Genomic DNA, 19,669 nt, shown 5'->3' with positions numbered 1-19,669 from the left:
TGGCTTTCAATGTAATACTAAAGGCAGGATATGTTGCATATATAATGGCTTTTCAGATTTAAGATGTATTATCTAAAATTTCTATTTTTGTAGTAGTTTGAAATGTTAAAATGTTTTTACTAGTAAATGCTAGTGGATTAACACTAGTTAGAAGAGCACTTTCTTTTGTGTGTGTGACAAGTCTCTGTTATGAGAAATATGTTGTGAAAAAATGAAATTTTCATTACTTAATAGCTCTGTTCAGTGTTTATAACAACCACCTAGTTAACAGGATAATGTAAAATTTAGTTAGGTAGGTATAAGAATAATGCACAGAAGTTTATCATTTAAGTTGTTTTGTTTATGAATGTGAAATCATAGCCAGTTTCATTTGATTCAGAATAAAAAATATGTAAGCAGTATTATACAATGAAAATTACCAAAAAACTCTAATTTTCATTAGTCAATTATTGCATATAGTTAACCAGAAGATAAATATTTTTTGCTAGATAAAAGAAAATAATTATTTCAATCTCTAGCTTGTAGTAAATATGATCACATATATAGAATTAGAACATTTTATTTCAATACGTAATAATTTTTTTTTTAGAAAATTAATGTTAGTTACCAGAAGTTAACTGTGGAAATAAGTTGTTTAAATCATTATTAGAAATAAACATATAATCATCTGTTTATGGTATACATTACATATTATGCTGAATTCAAATCTTTTTTTTCTTCATTTTTTAATATATATTTCCTTTTTTTAATGTTTTTATTGAAATATGCCTTGTTATGTTTTCCTAGGAGAAAAAGAGAGACCTCTCCCACATACTGCCAGCTAGAAGTTTGCATGAAGAAAGACGTGGTTTGTATTATGTTATAGGAAAATATCAATGCCTGCCTATACATAGAAAAAAAAAAAAAGGTTTGATACTGAAGATGGTTAAAATGTGGCAAAACATTTTGTAAATAACACATGAAATGGATTCATGATAGAGAAACCAAAGTTGAATAATGAAGATAAAGATGGTTGATAAAATATAAAAGATTTTACTTACAAGATTTCATGGAAATCTAAAAATACATGATTTTTCAGATTTCGTTCAAAATGGCATAGGTTATTTTGAAATGTTCAAACCTTGTACGTAATATTTTTGTATTTTACGAACTGTCTTCATCTTCATTACCACTCAGTAAATAAGCTGATGTTAATATTATTTTAAGGCACTTTTCTCAGCTACATACACAAACAAAGATATAATACTTACATTAAGTTGTATTTGGTGTTCAAAACTGTGGATTTTATATGTTTTCAAAAGAGTATTTATAAATATGTATATAATTACTTATCAATGTAATGAAATAGAAACCCTATAACCCAAATGCTTTCAAGAGATGGGCCTTCCTTCTTTAGGGGCAAATTGGGAGTGATAGTGTGATTGAACGAGTGATATGTGTATATATAGGGTGTTTATTGACATCAAGGGGGTCATCCAGTTTTTGGGGAATTGTTTATTTTTCTGTAAACTGTTGTGAGCATTTCATTTTTGGTCCAATGTAACCAATGGCAAGAGCATGTGTGAAAAGGTATTAGTGATATTTTAATTTTGAAATTGATAAATATATGTGTATTTTTTTTTTAAATGCTTAGGTGTTTAAGTAAAATAAAATAAAAGATAACACCTGGAAAGTGATTGAAAAAGATATGTTATACTAATCAATTTTTTAAAAAATCTTTGTTATTTTATGAAATAATAAGTGAAGAATAAAGTTCTTTTTCTTACAGAGATAGAAGTAATGACCAGAGATCACTAATTCCTGGATCTAGATTAATTTTGAAAGGTTGAACAGTTTTTAGCTTGGCAATCCAATAAGCTTCTTTTATTTCTCTATCTGCTTTAGTTTTGAATCCTGTTTAAATGCCAGTGAGAGTAACATCGTTAATGGAGTGATCGTGTTGGTTGAAGTGTTGAGTGACAGGGAGATCTTTATTGGTGTTAATAGAAGATTTATGATTCTTAAAATGTTCTCTTAGAGTTGTTTGTTTATGTCCTACATATTGATGATTGTATTTTTTACACTGTATAAAATAAAATGGTGTTTTTTGTTTCACAAGTGATTTCTTCAGATATTTTAAAATTTCTTTGATTGTGCTTGTCAGAAAATGAGTCGGTGGTTTTTATGAATTTGCAGGTTTGACAATGGGCTTTATTGCATGGACAACAACTACTTTGTGGTGGGATGTAGTTTAGTTTTATGTGAACAAGGATATCTTTTAAAGTTCTGCATTTTTGGAAGGAGACAATGGGAACTTCAAGAAATATCTGTATGAGATAACTGTTGAGCTGTAGTAGATGAAAATGTTGTTTTTTTTTATTCATGAAGCATTTCTGAGCTTAAACTGATAAGTAATAACAAGAGGAATTCTATTTAAAAGTTTAGTATTGCTCTGGTTCAGAATGTTTTTCTGCTGAGTATTGTTAGCATTCTCAATTTGCTTGTTGATTTTGGTATCTTTATACCTTCTTTGTAATATGGTTTGTTTTTGATTTTTAGTGTGTTTCCTGTAATCTGTCTCATCTGAGGGAATTTTCTTTATTCTAAGACCTTGACTGTACAAAATGTTTTGTTTAGTGTGAGAGAGGTGACAGCTTTTATAGTGAAGATACTGTAGGTTTTATGACCAAGTAAGTTTGTAAAGTTCCATTTTTTAGAAAAACTGTGATGTTAAGGGAGTTAATCTGCATAGGTGAATAATTGCAAGTAAACTTGATTGTTTTGTAAAAGGAGTTTGCAAGTGTGATAAATTCTTTAAGTGATTCAAGATCGACTGTCGAAAACAAAAAAGTGTGTATGTAACGTTTCCATATATGGGGTTTTACAGGGCTGAGTTGTGAAAGATGGTTTTGAATATAATGCACAAAAATTTTGGTATAACTGTGAGCCAGTTTGGTACCCATTGTGGTACTGTGGTGCTCATTATTAAATTTGAAGTTGCTCAGAGTTAGGACTAGGCTGGTAAGATTGGTTATTACTTGAGATTCTGATGGGTTAGAGAGGTTTAATGTGGACTTTAGGGTTTCTAGTTCTTCAGTTGTTGTAAAAGGAAGAAACATCCATCATGCAAAGAAGACTATTTGGTGGTAACTGTCTGTCAGTATTAATATCTTCTGTGATGTTGAGAAAGTGGGTAGTATCCTTTATGTAAGAGAGATGGTACAGGAAATACATTTTATGTGTTGATCAGCAAAAGCGGACAGCTTTTTAGTAGAAATTATGGGTTGGTCAGGGTTGTTTGGTTTGTATATTTTGGGCTAGATATAAAATTTACCAAAAAACTTGTCTGTATCAAATACTGAAAGGTTTCTTTGTGAATGTTATTGTTTCTGAGGAGTTCTTTAAGCTTATCAGTAATGATTTCAATGAAATAAGTTGTAAGATCATGTGCAAATTTTTTATAGAAATTAATGTTCTCTAGTTGCTGGTTGGCTTCCATGATATAGTCATCTTTGTTAAGAATAACAGTAGCTCCCCCCTTGTCTGCTGGCTTTATTATGATATTGTTGTTCAATTTAAGATTCTTTAAAGCATTTCTTTCGTTTTGGTTAATGTTATTAGGACATTGCTTGGAAGACTTTAAGGTCTATATTATATCATTTTCTACAGCTTTAATATAGCTCTATAGAAGTGCTCTCTGTTTGGTGGAGGTGTCCATAAAGACTTTTCTTTAAACTTAAGTGTATGTTGAATTTCAGTTGGGTGTGGTTTGTTGTTAAAAAAATGAGCAGTCTTCATTTTCTATAGGATTCATGAAGGTCAGAGAGAAGTTCAGTCTCGTTAAAGAGATGTTATTTGGGCAGAAGTTGAGACCTTTACTAAGGAGACTGAGTTCTGCTTTAGAGAGAGTTACATGTGAAAGATTATAAACATTAGAGATATGTCAGAGTTATTCATTGTTATTTGCACGTTTTATAAGGTTGCTATTATTTTCAACAGATTTATTAGTTTGAGAAGGCTTATGCATATTAAGGTATAGAGTGTTTTTAACTGTTTTTTAGGCTGTTTGTTTGGAGATGAAGGGATTTTGGTACTTTCTGGTAGACTGTTTAACGTTACAGTATTTTCTTTATGATGAAATGGAATGCTGTTAGAAGCGTTTTTTGAATTAGTGTTATTGGTAGAAAGCTGTTTCTTGTCCTTCTTTTTAAGAATGAAGATATCGGTTTTATTTGTTTTGTTTTTTTAAAGTTTTTCTTTTCCTTACTCCAAAGGGTTGTATAGATAATAATATTGGGAAATTTTTTCATCTTGAATATCAACAAAATGTTTTAGTGATATTCATGACTCCTAAGGAGGTGTTTTTAAGGTTCTGTTGCCACTTGTTGCAGAAGTTCTAATCATGTGCTTCTATTGTTATCGGTGCTTTTAATGTGAGAGATTGTAATCTTAGCGTAATCTCTACACACCCAACTAATTGGAGATAGATTTATTCTTCACTCTTCTATATAATAATATAGTAAGAGTTATGCCAGTTATCATTGCAAAAAGATCACTGGACTAAATATGCTACAAAAATGTGATATTTGACACCCTATTTGATAGTTATACCATTTAACTGGTTATAAATTTTGTGCTTAAAACTTTTGACTTCTTCAGTATTTCTTTATAAATATTTTTCCTACACCTAATGTTGTGGGTCAGAATCTTAAGCCTAGAATTACTAAATTTGGATGCTTGTATGGATAAGAAACTTTTGTAAAATAAAATGCTTGTGAATTCATGTTTTACTGGTTACAGAATCCTCAGTAATATATGTTGCACAAAATTATTAAACAAAAATGCTGTCAGTGTTATAATTAATTCTATTGTTACTGGAATCCCATTGTGCTTTACATAGAAAATAAGCGATTTCACACAATTTTTTGAATCATTCCAAGAAACTAAATGGTATATATGGATTCCACCACTAGTATATGTAAATTATGGTGTAGTTTTAGGTTTAGTGGTTTTTACTTGAGTGCTTTTGATCTTTTATAACATATCAGAATCATTTTTTCACAGTTTTGTTGAATTTAAAATGGGTTAAATATCCCATGGTGCATTATACTGTGAGAGTAAAACAACAGGTTGTGTTTCCAGAGGTATATTATATTGTGAAACTGAAGGAACAAGATGGAACAGATGTCTATGTTACTTTCTTTTAAATAGTAAAAATACACTTTTAACATTATAGTTTTATGTCTCTAAGTCAAATTATTTTTCTTGCTATATATATATATATATACACACACACACACACACACACACACACATAAAAAGTGACATATACATTTTATTTTCTTCAACTGAAAAGAACTTCTTCCACATGAGGGGATGATATGAAAGAATTGTTCTTTCTTCTTTGCTTTACAAGTTTTTTCAACAATGGACATGACTAGAAAGCTGTTAATAAATTTTCATTGTCTCTCTGAGAGAAACTAGTTTCTGAATGATTTAAGTTTCATTCTAAGTTAATATATTCCACATCACAAAAGAGACTTGAAATATTCTATGTTCAAATTCTTATGAAAATTTAGCTTATAGAGCAGTAGAGTCTTTAGTTTCTATAGCTCATTGTTTATTGTATGTAACACACACATTAATTACAGTACATGTCTTTACCTGAGACAAATAGAATGATATTTTGTAATTTTGTTAACTTGCTGTCTTTTTATTTTCCTTTATTGGAGGTTAACCAAGTCTCATCTAGTATTTCTGTGCCAAAGAATGATGTTATTTCATATTATATTGTGATATTTTTTCCACATTTTTTAAAGCAATACCTCAAGACTTAGGAATTAAAATTAGTATCATTTCTGACAGGAGCAAGTTCCATCCAGGTGGGCATATTTCTACATTTTACTACAGAAAGAACCTAAAAGTGGAGAAGTCTCATTTGCATTGAAAGTGTAAGCATTGTTTTCTTCAACCTTAAACAAATATGTGCATTAAGTGACAGTTGTATACATTTTCTGTTTTTCAAATAGGATTCAAAACAAGCTGTTTGTCTTTCTGATAATAACAATGAGATTCTATTCAAAAGAAAAATTGTTCCATCTTTATTGAGAGCTCTACTAGTAATAAAGAAAGAGATTGAATTTGTTATAAATCCAAGGGATTATTTGATGTCACAGAAAAGGTGTGCAAAATGATGTGTTAGCATAACCTGAAATTTTAAAGCCTTCATAATATTTATGCAGGACACCAAACTGTGTTACTATGCATGTGTGTGTGTGTATATATATACACGCATTCATACAATAATACAGTCAAAATTACTAGACACAACATCTGTTACTACTATTAGACTTGTCCCTTGGTATACAGCCATATATATATAACTACACAGTAAGAGTCAAGATCCTTTGATAAAGGAGATTTAAAAAATCTTTGCAGAGGAGTGTTTTGTAAAGAAAGACATTTTCAAACTGTGCTTTAATTGTGAGTGAGGTTTATTTGTCATATTCAAAATCTGAGTGAAAAATCTGATGAAGATCAACCTTTCTTATTCAGTGAATGGCTCAATATTTTTTTAATATTTCCAGTATTTAAACACTTGAAATCATTACATGAAAATAGGAAGTTGCTTAAAAACTGAGAGTGAACAATCTATAAAATTATTAGTTGTGTTTAAACAAAATATTTACATATTTTAATAGTTGAAGCCAAATTATGATTTAACTGGAGCTGAGCTTGTTTGGACTGACACAAATTTGGATCTTCTATTTCAATCTCCTGATTTTGCCATACCTTCTCATCCCTTGCCTGAAGAATCAGTTAGATCTATCATGGTCTTTTTGGATTTTGTTTCTCAGTTATGTGATGTATTATTTCTTTCTCCTATTTTGTATGAGCTACATCTGTCCTTACTCTACAAACAATTTTTCCCACTTTTTTTAGGTTTTCCTTCCCCTTGATATTCGTGTTATTGCTGATCAATTTGCTTGATAGCTAGTTAAGCAAAGGAATTAGCACTCCTCGGCCATCATGGACTTTGGATTAGTTTTTGCTTTCATATCATTATACTGACTGTCTATGTTTGGATCAATAGCTGTTAGGTTCCATGTTGCCTGTTTGAGGGCAGCTTCTGAATCACCTGTCAATCAGACCCATTTTCAGTAATTTTGTCTCCATCTTACCCTTATAACTCTTTAATGGTATTTTTCTTCCCTACACCTCCTATCTGAGGCTCTACACAGAAATCCTGAGAGTATTTTGAGGGACATCTTTTCCTTTTTTTCCTCTGTACTTGCCCATTTATTGTCTTTGGCTCTGCCTTTTCAAACATGATTTCTCTGTTGTTGGGACCTTTAGGGTTGTAATGTAATTTTGACGTGATTCCATTTACCATCAACTTATCTTTAGGATTTACAGATGGTTCATTCCTATGACAGTATGTTTTTGGAATTATCATGGAAGTGCTAGAGGCACGAGTAGCATTGATCCAACAACAATCTACACTTACCAATATTGCTACTCATTTGTCTCAGTCAGAGCCTGTGTGCCACCTTTTATCATTTCCCATTTTTCCCAACCCCTATCTTCAGCCTCTTGTTTTATTTTCAGCAACGTAACTCACCAGTGGGAGCTCAGCTTACCAAATTTCATCATATATGACATTCCTTCATTGAGGATCAATGGGCTATTCAGGTTTTATCAGAAGGATTTATGATTCCTTTTCATTCCTCTGCTCCTGTATCTCCTTTCCCCATTTCCTTCCTTCCTACTCAGTTCAGGAATTGCTGTCTCAGCAGGTCACCAAACGTGTTCTCCACCCTTAAATAAGTTTTTATTCCAGACTTTTTGTTCCTTCCAAAAAATCTGGGGCCTGGAGGCCTATTTCTCTCCTCAGTCACTTTCTTTACCTGCCCTGGTTTACCATAGCCTTTTTTATCACCCTGATATGAGAATTTTCTCCAGATTTATGAAGGTTCAAAACAGATGTCATTAAATCTCATAGTTATATACCTATATTGTCTCTCTTCATTCTTCTCTTCATTTCTTTATCAAATTTAAGCTCTACCATTCAGGCATGCTTTGGCCTCTTATGTTTTCTGTTGTATAATCTGAGCATTTGTTTGACATCTTCATGTTCTGGGGATTAGATTTTCATTACTACATATGTGACTGGCTTCTTCTGGCTCATTCCAAACTGAAATCAGCCAGCCATACTTTGCAGCTCCTTTCAGTGGTTGCTCGAGTGAGCTGGTTAACCAAACTGGAAAAGTCCTTCCTCAGTACTTCTAAATATCTCTTTCATATGGGGGTTTCTTTTTAATTCTTGTATCAGTCAGGTCTAGGCTTCTCCTTTAAGACCTTATTCTATGGTATTTTTATATTTCCATGCCCTCTCAGTTCCATCTCTTGCTGCTCATGAGGTTCTATAACTTTTGAGGATGTGGTTTTCAATGACATCACTTGTCACTTTTATTTATGTCCATATGATATCCTGTTAGTAAGCTGTTCATGATCAATGGAACCTCTCTCAATGGATCCTCTTTTTACTCCCATTACCCTTCCTTTTACCCTGCAAAACGATGTACTATGGTTGTTGGGCAAAACATGTATTTCAGCAGTCATGCCACTTTTTTTTCCCTACATCTGAATCTTCATCATCTTATGGATTCATTCCTGCAACACTGGAGTACATTGATCAACCACCAGAAAGCTTCAGGCAGACCACTGGTCTCTGAACAAAAGTGGTTTGCATATCAACGTTCATGAACTTTCAGTTGTATGTCAAGCATTGAATCACTTCCTTCTTCTCACCCAATATTCTATCCGCTGATAGTTCATCCAGATAATTTTATGTTGGTGGAACATATTAATCACAAAGGGGAGCACCCTGTTGTGGGATCTATGTTTCAGACATTGTATCTTTTATACTGGATCCACACAGAACACATTCATCTCATTGCATGTCATGTGTCAAGTGCTTTCAATTTTGATTCAGATCATCTTTCAAATCTCGATTGGATATGTCCAGTTGAATGGTTTTAAATACCCTTGTTTTCAGAAAGCTTTTCAGTTGTGGGGTTCTCCCCAACTGAACACAATTTATCTTTGTTTTGGTTGCCAATCCTTCATCATCAGGCTCTAGTAGTCAATGCTTTCAGCCAAGATTGGTCCCACAAATATATTTCTTGTCCTATCTGACTGCTTCATAAAGTTATCCCTTGGAGTAATAAGAAGGATCTGTACTTCTTCTGTTGTCTCCCTCCCACTTTGATCAAACTTAGTCACAAAACCTACATCCCATTCTTCATGCTTGGCTTTTATCCAGTCTGATGGCAGAATTTTTCACTTGGCTCTTTGACCAAGGATCCTTAGTCTCATCAAGCACAAGTTGTCAGTCTGCCTTATCTCAAACTATTCATTTTTCTCATTACCATAGAGTTTTTACTTCACTTGCCTCACCATGCTTATGCATTCCTCCTAGGTGACCTACCCTTGTGATTTGAAATTTTAATGTTGTACTCTATTTGAACCACTTTCCTGATGTTCCATGTTTCATCTTTCCATAGAAACATATTTCCTTCTTCTCTTAGCCCATGGATATCAGTGGATGGATTTGTTTGTTGTTGATGTTTTGCCTACACTTTATCACTGTATCTGTCTTTTTTTTTATCCAAATTGTTCCTTTCTTCCAAATACATTGGCAGCTTGGAAGGGTAGCTCTTTCGTTTTGCCTATTTTCCTTCCTTCTATTTGTCATCCCATAACTGGTTCCAGATAGGCTTCTGTAGTAAGATATCTTTATTGCTATATTACTGATATGGATTCATTTACTAGCACCCATTCACAACTCTTTAGTACCTGTCAGTCTTCCTCCCTTTGTAATCTTTCATCTTCAATCCTTACTAATTGGATCTGACTTTTTTATCCAATTGGCTTCTTCCTCCTTGCCTTTTCCTCCTGGAATTTGTTCCATGTGTCTTCTCGTTAGATTAGACAATTCACCTTTTTTTTCACTTTTCTTTTCCATTATCCATTAGAGAAAATTCTACAATCACGCATGTAGTCCACATACAGCGCATTCATCTCCCATTATTTCCACCATATCATGGTTTCATCTTCATCAGGTTTTAGTCTTCCACCTGTGGCTGATCTTCAGACTTCATTGTGACTCTGACTCATAAGTTTCTTTTCATACTTTGTTTTCTTTTCAGAAACCTTTTCCTCATTCATCATTATAGTAAGTGTAGCAAGTGGTGTCTGGCCAGGTATTCTTTAACTTGAAATATGCACTGTAGAACCATGTTGAATCACACTTTATATTCCATAGCTTTGCAATGCTCACCATTTAGATGGGGTTTTGCATAAGATCGCTTGTAGGAAAATAACATTGTGATATTTTGCTTTTAAATATCTGTGTCTTGGACTGTACCACCCTTGGGGACTGTATGTGTAAAGCAGAAGAGGATTTTTGCCCTTTCCTGTTATGCCTATAGTGAATTGCTTGGTATGGTCTGCTTTTTAAAATGAGTTTTGTGGCAACCCATTGCACTGTCTCAGATGAAGATGTTTCTCTGGACTCTCCACCACCTTTTCACCCATTTTTTTTCTTGTGGAGTATAGGATTCCTAACTACTTTCCATTTCCAAACTCCTTGGTGTGGATTCTTACACATGGTGAGGGGACCTACCAGAGAAGGGTCTGTTTTTTCAGTTTACTTCCTCTGGGATCTAAACTTCCACCCACATGTTTGCCGTGCATGGTGACCTGTAAAGGGCAGGAGAGGATCCTAGTGGTTGAGGGGTTCAACCCTAACACACCACTTTGGCCTTGAATTCCTGTAGACAAGTGGCCTTGGGATGGCCCCTGTAGGATCAATTGATTGGTACACTTGGGTTAGGGTCAACCAAGTACTAGTGTTAGATTTTCTCAACAGGTGCTGTGGACATTGTATCTGATGCTGTTGTTTGGCAATAGTGCTCACAAAACCCTGGCATTGTTGCATTGTCCTTGTTTGGCATTGTAGTGCATCCTCCTGTACGGTTCCATGGAGGGTGGAGTCAGTGGGCACTACAATATTCTTTTTATGATATGGATCCTCCAAATAAAAATTTAAATAGTGATAAGACAATCCATAGATAAACGACCATGTCTTGAAGATTCTGAGCAGCAATCTTCAACATCTGTAACAACTCTTCCTCATTTTCTTATACTACATTCTCTTTCAGACAAACCTTTAGGACAGATGTCTCCCTTTTTCATTCAGAAGGGACTAGTAGAGGGACTTGCTGGCTCCAATATCAGTAAAAAAGCTTCAATCTGGTGACATATTGGTGAAAACGTCCACATCTCAACACAGTGAACTCCTCTTGCATTCAAAAGTTATTGGGGTTAAACCTCATGATATTTTGAATTCGTCACAAAGAGTTATTGTTGAGAGGGATTTGAAGAACATCCCCAAGTCAGAGATTCTTACTGGTTTCTCCACCTAAGGAGTTTCTGCAGTGAGGCATATCTCCACTCACAAAGATGGAATTATGATGCCAACCAATGTCCTCATTCAGACATTTACATCATTGCGTTCACCTTCCACCATCAAGGCAGGTTATCTTAATTTCAAGGTATGGCTTTACATTACAAACCCTCTCAGATGTTTCTAGTGCCAGCAGTTTGGACACTCGAAGACATCATGTCGTGGTTCCTTGACATGTGCTCGTTGCAGTGGCAAGGACCACGATGCCTGTGAGTGTGAAACAAACACTCATTGCATCAATTGTAGTGGGTCTCACCCATCCTACTTTTGTTCTTACCCTAAATGGTTGGAAGAAAAAGAGGTGCATCATTTGAAAACAATTCAAAACATTACTTACCAATAGCCTCAAAAGTTGTTGTCTACCACTTCATCTTGGACGTATGCTGCCGCACTTCATTCTACTACTACAGTGGGAGAGCAGACAGATCTCTCTGTGCCTCCAAAAGAATTGCTGTCAAACCAAATTAAAATCTTTTGACTGCCATTGATAAAAAAGTTGATGAATCAACATCAACACCCATCTGTGTCCCTAACATACATTCCAGCAGACCCCAAGATCCACTTCCTGTGGTTCTGAGTATGAGCATTTCCTTGGATATATCTTCATTTTCCACCCCAAGACGCAAAATAATCATTTGTTCATGTCTTCAATCGCTAGGAATCCTCTTCCAACAACAAAGACTTGCCCAATCGACCCAGGGCAGGATCCGTGAAGGTCGACAGACCTCCCTTGAATAAAGACAATAAAGAAAAAAATGGTGTCATAAACAGAAGGGCTTTTCACCTTGATACAATGGAGCTGTCAGTGTTTACATTCTAATCTGGATGACATCAAAGTGCTGATTGCTTTTTACCATCCTCTATATCTTTCCTTACAGGAAACATTTCTGAAACCTGCCAATACAGTTACCTTTCTGCAGTTCTCTTTGTACAGAAATGACAGGCTGTGTGATGGACGAGTGCATGGACAGGAGACACGGTTGTTTGATCAGCATGTGCCCACCCTGTCTTTGCCGCTTGACACACCTTGGAGGCCATAACCATCCATGTTTCCTTTTTTTTCACTGTTTGTACTCTCTACCTATTGCCTGGAGAGACCTATGATCAGTCAGACCTTGATGCTCTCATTGCATCATTGTTGTCTCCCTTTTTAATATTGGAGTATGTTAATGCACATCATCCGCTCTGGGAAAGTGCTGATATTGATGGGAGGGTCCGCTCCATAGAGTGTATGTTCTCTGATCACAACCTTTCTCCTTTCAGTAGTGGATCTTACACTTATTTTCATGCACCTAGTCAGTCCTTTACTGCTATTGATCTCTCAATTTGCTCTCCTTCACTATTCTCCCACTTTTCATGGAGGGTTGACAATAACCCATGAGGCAGTGATCATTTCCTATAATTTTTAGAGAGATTGGCTGTGATCAATGCCACCTGTCCCACGTGCTTTGGTGGAAGCTGGATCTAGCAAAGTGGCCCTCTTTCACTGCTCTCACACAATTTAATCCTACCATCATATGTAAGCTATCAGTAGACCACTGTGTAGCAGCAGTATCTCACTGTATTATACAGGCAGTTGCTCAATGTATTCCTAAAACCTTGACATGTTTTCCATGATATTCTCATCCATTGTGGAATCCTACCTGCCACATGGCATGGCAGGCTCAAAAACAGGCCTGTGATTCTTTTCATAGGTACCCCAAACTCTTGTAGTGTGGCTTCCGACAACACCACTTCGCCACGGACTACCTAATTCGACTTGAAACGTCAATCAGAGAAGCCTTTTTCAAATGACAACATCTTTTATCAATATTCTTTGACACTGAACATGGAGGTATGGCATTTTACCCATTTATATGGGTTAAGTGGCCATTTTCCCATTTTTATCAACAATTTTTAATGGACAGAAGATTCCAAGTTTGTGTGAGTTTGACACTTTTATGTTTTTTTCTACTGAAACTTGGAGTCCCTCAGGACTATGTCTTGAGTGTTACACTTTTCAGTATAAAGATTAATGCCCTCACTGAACAACTTCCTTTTACTTTTGCAAATGGGCTCCATGTGGATGACTTTCACATCTCATGTCAGTTGTTGAACATGAGGTATGTTGAGTTGCAACAACAGACTGCCCTCAGTCATTTACTGAAGTAGACCACAACAAAAGGTTTTAACCTCTCTCTCTGAAACCGTTTACATGCACTTTTGCCATCAATGAGGTATTCACCCTGATCCTGAACTCCATATCGGTGAAGTTGTGCTACCTGTGGTCCCTGAGACAAACTTCTTGGGGTTTATCTTTGACTGTAAACTGACTTTCATACCACACATCAAGCAGCTATGGATCAAATGTACAAGAGCACTGAACATCCTCCATGTCCTCTCTTCAACCACTTGGGGAGTGGATTGATGCTCTTTGCTTAAGATATATAGTGCTCGTATTCGATCAAAACTAGACTATGGATCACTGGGCTATGGCTCTGCCAGGACCTCATTCAGTCGACGTGCAGTGAGCAACATGAAAACAAGCTTTTCCAAATAAAACCCTCTATTGGACTTTGGCCATCTTGTTTTTGTGAGGATCAGAAAGAGGAATTTGTTCTAACTAGACTATGCATTTGTCACAAATTTTTAACTCAGTATTTTCTTTTATATGGGACTGATGCACCAATGTGATGTCTGTGTAACACTCAGGTCACAATAAGCCTCATTTTACCATCTTGCCATCATTACAACTCTCAATGATGGCACCATTTTAAACATGTTTTGTCCCAAGGTTTATTCATAATATTAGACTGTGTTATTGTGAAAGATGACACTGTCCACCTTAGAAATGTTTTTAGTTTTTTAAAGGCCATTATTTTTTTAATGCCATTTAAAAAATGTATTTTAGTTTATACATTAGACCTTTTTTAATGTGGTTTCCTTTTAAGAATCAAAGTACATCTAGTTCAATTTGAAGTTAGAAAATGGCCATAATGTCAAATAACACAAAACCCGAACTGGAAAGGCCAACTTCAGGTGACTAAGGCTGCTGTTTGAACTTACCCATTATTCATCCTGGCGAGTTACAATAATTACAGTTATGCTACAGAAAGTTCTTTACAACTTGTATTACTGTAGTTCTTTCTTTTGCCACTGTAGACTAGATGTAAGAATTGGATTTAATGCTATTTATGTTATAAATTCAAAAATCAAACTTTGCCTTGTTTTACCTTAATTTCCTTTAATGAATTTTAATAATTTTACTTTAATTTTAACTTTTTAGTGCAGATAGCGCAGTTGCTTTGCACCATAAAATACCAAACCAACCAACCATTTCCAAACCTTTAAGGTAGTCAACTGGAAGTACCCTCCTGAATGGTTTCCACACAAAGATGGCTATAAACCTTCAGTGCATAGTAGTGCAGTAATTTTTGTGCAGGTGTAGGTAATATAATGTCCTCACAATTATAAATAGGTGATGTGGTTATAAAAAGGCAATTGAACCTTTCAGTTTGGAGCCCTAATCTTACTCCTGCAAAGATGTTGGTATCCCATGGCTGAGTTTTGGATTTAGAGTAGAACCAGTCAACATAAGTTCTCTCATCTTTCAGGTATTCTATCTTCCACCATCAACTTTCTCTGTCTGTGTTGTGGGTCATGGGTTGATTGCATGAGATAGACATCGTTTTAATAGCAGATGTCAGGTCCCAGGATCAGTAGCTCATTGCTAATACTTGTGATGTACCTGAGAAACAGCATGAGGTGAAGATGGTATGGCCCTCATCCTGCTCCTGCATAGGTGTTGGTTCCAAACAGCATTGGTTTTGGATGTAGTTAACTTACTGAGTATGGCAAGTTGTGCCCTAGCCCTCTATACCTGAAGACATATCCATTGTTTTATCCATTTTTCTATTTGTGAGAGTAGGTATATTTATTTCACATAGTTAAGAACACAGTCTTGACATGGTTTTTCTGCCATTTAAATGAGCTTCTCTCTCTTACTTCCATTATTTTCTCCACATTTCACAGTGGGGCAAAAAATATACCTTATTCACTTGTGGTGCTGTTCCTATCATTGGGTCTTTGGATCTGACTCTCTCAGTTCCAGGGATATCCTTTGGTGTTCCAGCTAATTTTGTAACTAGAGGGAAGTACCATATTCAATGTTGTAATTTTCCTATACTAAAATGTATTACCAATAAGTACTTATATTGATTCACACTTCCCTGCCTTCTTCCCCACGTTAATCTGGTGCTTGCATTTTCTGCCAAACTTCAAAGTAATAATTCAGTAAAGTAGTATAAAGAGTCACATGCGTCACATGAGCATGTCATGCTTTTATTGATGGAGAAGTGATGCATAATGATTTGCATGAGAGATATGTTGGAATCCAGTAGGGTGGGGAGACAAAAGACTTGTGGCAAGCATATAGATGGCAGAACTGAATGAGAATTGCTATGTTTTTGAGCAAAAATAGGTACTTATTGGAAGTACATTTTTATTATAGAAAAATTATAACACTTACCAGATCCTATACACTTAAATCCACAGCTGTATGATTGACCAAAAATACACAGATCTAGCACCTCGTATATATTAGTAATAAGCTTTATTGATAATCCATCTTATACTCTAGAAAAATATTTAACAAAGCTGTTGAGACTTTTAACTTTATAAAAGGTATGCCATCATCACGAAAATTTAAAGTAGATTAAAGATGCAATAGATCAAATGACAGATACCCAACCTAATTTTACTGTACAGTGATTAGTTTCCAAAACTTGGAAATGATGTGTCAACCAAAATGTCCATCTCCTTCAGCTGCTAGTTGGTTGATTTCTTGCTTCATCATACTTTTTTGAAAAAAGTATATTTGCTTTATAACAGGTGATACACTTTTGGTTTATCCACAGGCTGTTACATCTGAAATATTCCTGCAAGAACTAAAGAATATATTGTGCTCATCTTTAAATCAAAATTCCAAATGATGGCATTTCATTCATTGTTTTATTATTATCTAGAAACACAACTGAACAAACCTAAGTAGTTTTCATAATCATCTGAATTAACAGTATCCTTTGTCTAGTTTATAATTATGAACCACAGGCAGTTCTGTTTTAGTTTTTCAAAAAATGATCAAAATCTTCTCACTCAAACATCCAGAAATCCAACAAAATGATCCATTTACTTCACCTTATGCTGTCTTCTAATGGTCAAGCAAGATTGTCTCATTGAGCCTTGTAAGTTTTACTTTATTGATTCTGAAATAAAATGCTCACAAAAAAAAATTTAAGGAAAATAAATATTAGTTAAAACTGGTTCAAAAGTGTGTTTAAACGTGCCAACAAAAACAAAGAATCTTTCAACCACACAAAGACAAAGTTCCTGTACTGTTGTGTTTAGTAGGACTGTCTTTTAAAATTTGTAGGATATGCCAGTGACATAAAACAGTCTTGAAGAAAAAGATATCTCCAAGCAATTTCTGTACAAGCTGAAAACCAATTTAGGACTGTCAAACAACAAAAGAAAGTAGTGTATGTTGTTCATTATTGGTAAAGAATATATTGAGCTAGAACAAGCAATGTTTAAAGACCTAAATATAAAGACAAAAATTCCAGCAACTTAAGTGCCATCATCAAACACAGGACTTTGTGCTCATGAGATAGTGGCTAGGATAGTGTAGAATTTCTTGACACTGAGCAGTACTACACACATAGGAATAAAGGAGGTGCTGCAGAAAATAAGGGAAAAATACATCATCCCTGAAACTAGTATATCAGCAAGAATTTTTCTGGGGTCAAGGTCAGTTTATTATGGCATCTCTCAACTTTAACACTCAGTATCTGGTATCTTTTCATCCAGTTCCTGCCAAGTCATTCTATGTTTCACATTTTAAGAACTTTCCTTTATTATTACTTTTTCTTTCATGAAAAGTAGTTGATTTTAATTTTGTATTTTAATGAAGAATACTGTTAAATATATTGTATGTCTATATATATACTTTTTGTTTAGTTTCTCTGTTATAATTTCAATATAGTACTGCCATTTGCTTTCTACAATTATTTTAACTTTATTTTTAAGGTGGTGTTTTCCTTTATTGTACTTATCTGTATTTCTATACATATGCAACTTTTACTCATTGTTTTATGCTTGTTCTATATTATTTTTTATTTTTTAACAGTTTTCTATTTTTCTTGTATTTTTGTTTAAAAGCGTTTACTGTAATTCTAGCTATGAGTCACAAAAGTATTGTTATCCTTGCTCTCATAGAAAGTTTTTTTTTCAGTTAAAGTGATTATTCATTAAAAAGCTCCTAAAATGCATGTAGGTTTAAATAAACTTCAATTACATGTGAAGTATTAGATTGAAAATATCTTACCTGATAGTTTTACTGTGTGTATGAATTAACCTTATAAATGCATTAGGGATTATTGTTATAGGTAGCATGTATAACATTCAAATTATTGATAGGTATTGATGGAAGACAAGTTAATGCAGAGTAGTAGTTTAACCATCCAAAATTAATTATGTGAACATTGAAACATTTTACGAAATGAAAGCTCAGAACATTCACCACATCCTAGATTCTACAGATATATCAAATGTTAACCAAGAAAAAGTTGTGAACTATTTGTCCAACATGAATAGTGCTGACAGTGGTATCATGATTCTTTAACTGGTTTAGACTTGACTCTCATGTAGAGGTAGATAACACTGAATATTTTGCTGTACTGTGAGATTCTGAACACTGTTGCATTGCCTGCATCACTAAAGTTCTGTAGAAAGTACCATACTCTCTTGACAAGATAATGAATCATATCTCACCACATGCATTGTTCCAAATAGCAGTTTAAAAAATGTATCATCAAGACTGACTTGTCCAACTCAGTCCTCTGACCTGAGTCCAGTTACCATTTATGAAGTTTTGGAATTCTACCTGAGAGTCAGAAATCCCTTCAAATCTCACTTTTAAAGAAGCATGCTTACAGAAGCTGTCTATTCAACCAGGTTTATACTAACAGTCTGTAGTAAACATTAGCAACAGAATATGAACTGTGATTAACTTTAAAGATGGTTCTGGACAGTTTCTTTTAGAATAGGGATCCATGAACTTCCCCTTCCTCCTCAAGCACAGGTGCACCAATACTTTTGGTAATAAAATATATATGTATATTTATTTATTTGTTTAAACTTGTTTAAACTTTTTACAAAAAAAAACATACACTTTTTAGCATTTTAGTTTTTTCATTCACTTCCAGAAATAAACAGGTAATTAGTTCTTAATAAGTAATTATCTTAATAATAATGTAAACAAAGTTTACTCATTATAAACTTTTTATTCAGAAAAAAAAAGTTCATAATAACATCAAACCTCAGTAACTGGCTTTCAAAATTAGGTATTAGAAAATTATAGATTTGGTCTCAGCAAGATCCAGAACAGACTTTTAGACATTATTCAAGGTATTTTAGAACTGGTTTAGTAATGAATGGGTAATAATGTAACTTTTCAAAGAACTGTAGTGGAGAAAAGTGACTCATCTGGGAAAATATGGTATGTTTTATTGGCCTGTTTGAATTTCTTTAGAGAAGACAATTCAATCTGCTGGCAAGAGCTTTAATCAACATTCCAAGAGACTGTAATATTGTCTCCAAACAAACAGGTGAAACTTTTGTTTCTGTATATTTCATTGTTACCAAACTTTTTGCTTCTAAGTTAGCCAATAGAGAAATAAAACAATAAAAAAAAATTGAGACAATATGTATATATATATATATATATATATATAATATTATATTTTGTTATTAGAATTATTAAAATTATTTGGTTTGCTCATGCTACTAGCCCAGTATTACACCTTTCTGGAGAAACACTTCCAACAATGTGCAAATAAAAGAAGATGGCATCCTATAATTAATAGTTTGTGATGAGTTTCTCCAGTCAATACATTTAGAAATAAAAGCTACAAAATATTTTGTTGGTCTGTGTGTGTTCCACATCCAACATCACACATATTAACCAATTGACACTCATCTTACAAATACATCTTATACAATGGCTCAGTTGAATGTTTCAATCAAATTTAACCAATTCATGGACATACTGGAGCAGAGCTGGCAAAGGTCCTCCTTTATTTCTTTAGGACTTTGGAATCAATACCCATGACTCTTGAGGTCATT

General features: G+C 34.2%; 1 long non-coding RNA gene across 37 annotated transcripts in view; it reads left to right on the top strand.

The window, feature by feature from the left end:
- The window catches only part of LOC143226145 (uncharacterized), a 35,748-nt gene extending 16,288 nt beyond the window's left edge, over positions 1 to 19,460 (top strand). For 19 of the 37 annotated variants that reach the window (XR_013014391.1, XR_013014389.1, XR_013014383.1 and 16 more), the window contains 2 exons: positions 787 to 847; positions 5,845 to 19,321. This is a non-coding gene — a long non-coding RNA (uncharacterized LOC143226145). Of the gene's footprint in view, positions 1 to 786; positions 4,762 to 5,844 lie in introns of those variants that run through there. The other 18 variants (XR_013014367.1, XR_013014395.1, XR_013014393.1 and 15 more) reach the window with 14 other exon arrangements.
- The last annotated feature ends 209 nt before the right edge of the window (positions 19,461 to 19,669 follow it).

The sequence above is a fragment of the Tachypleus tridentatus genome, chromosome 9, assembly GCF_004210375.1.
Source record: "Tachypleus tridentatus isolate NWPU-2018 chromosome 9, ASM421037v1, whole genome shotgun sequence".
Classification (NCBI taxonomy): Eukaryota; Metazoa; Arthropoda; class Merostomata; order Xiphosura; family Limulidae; genus Tachypleus; species Tachypleus tridentatus.
The sequence above is the reverse complement of the archived record's forward strand: the minus strand, read 5'-3'. Positions and strand labels throughout refer to the sequence as shown.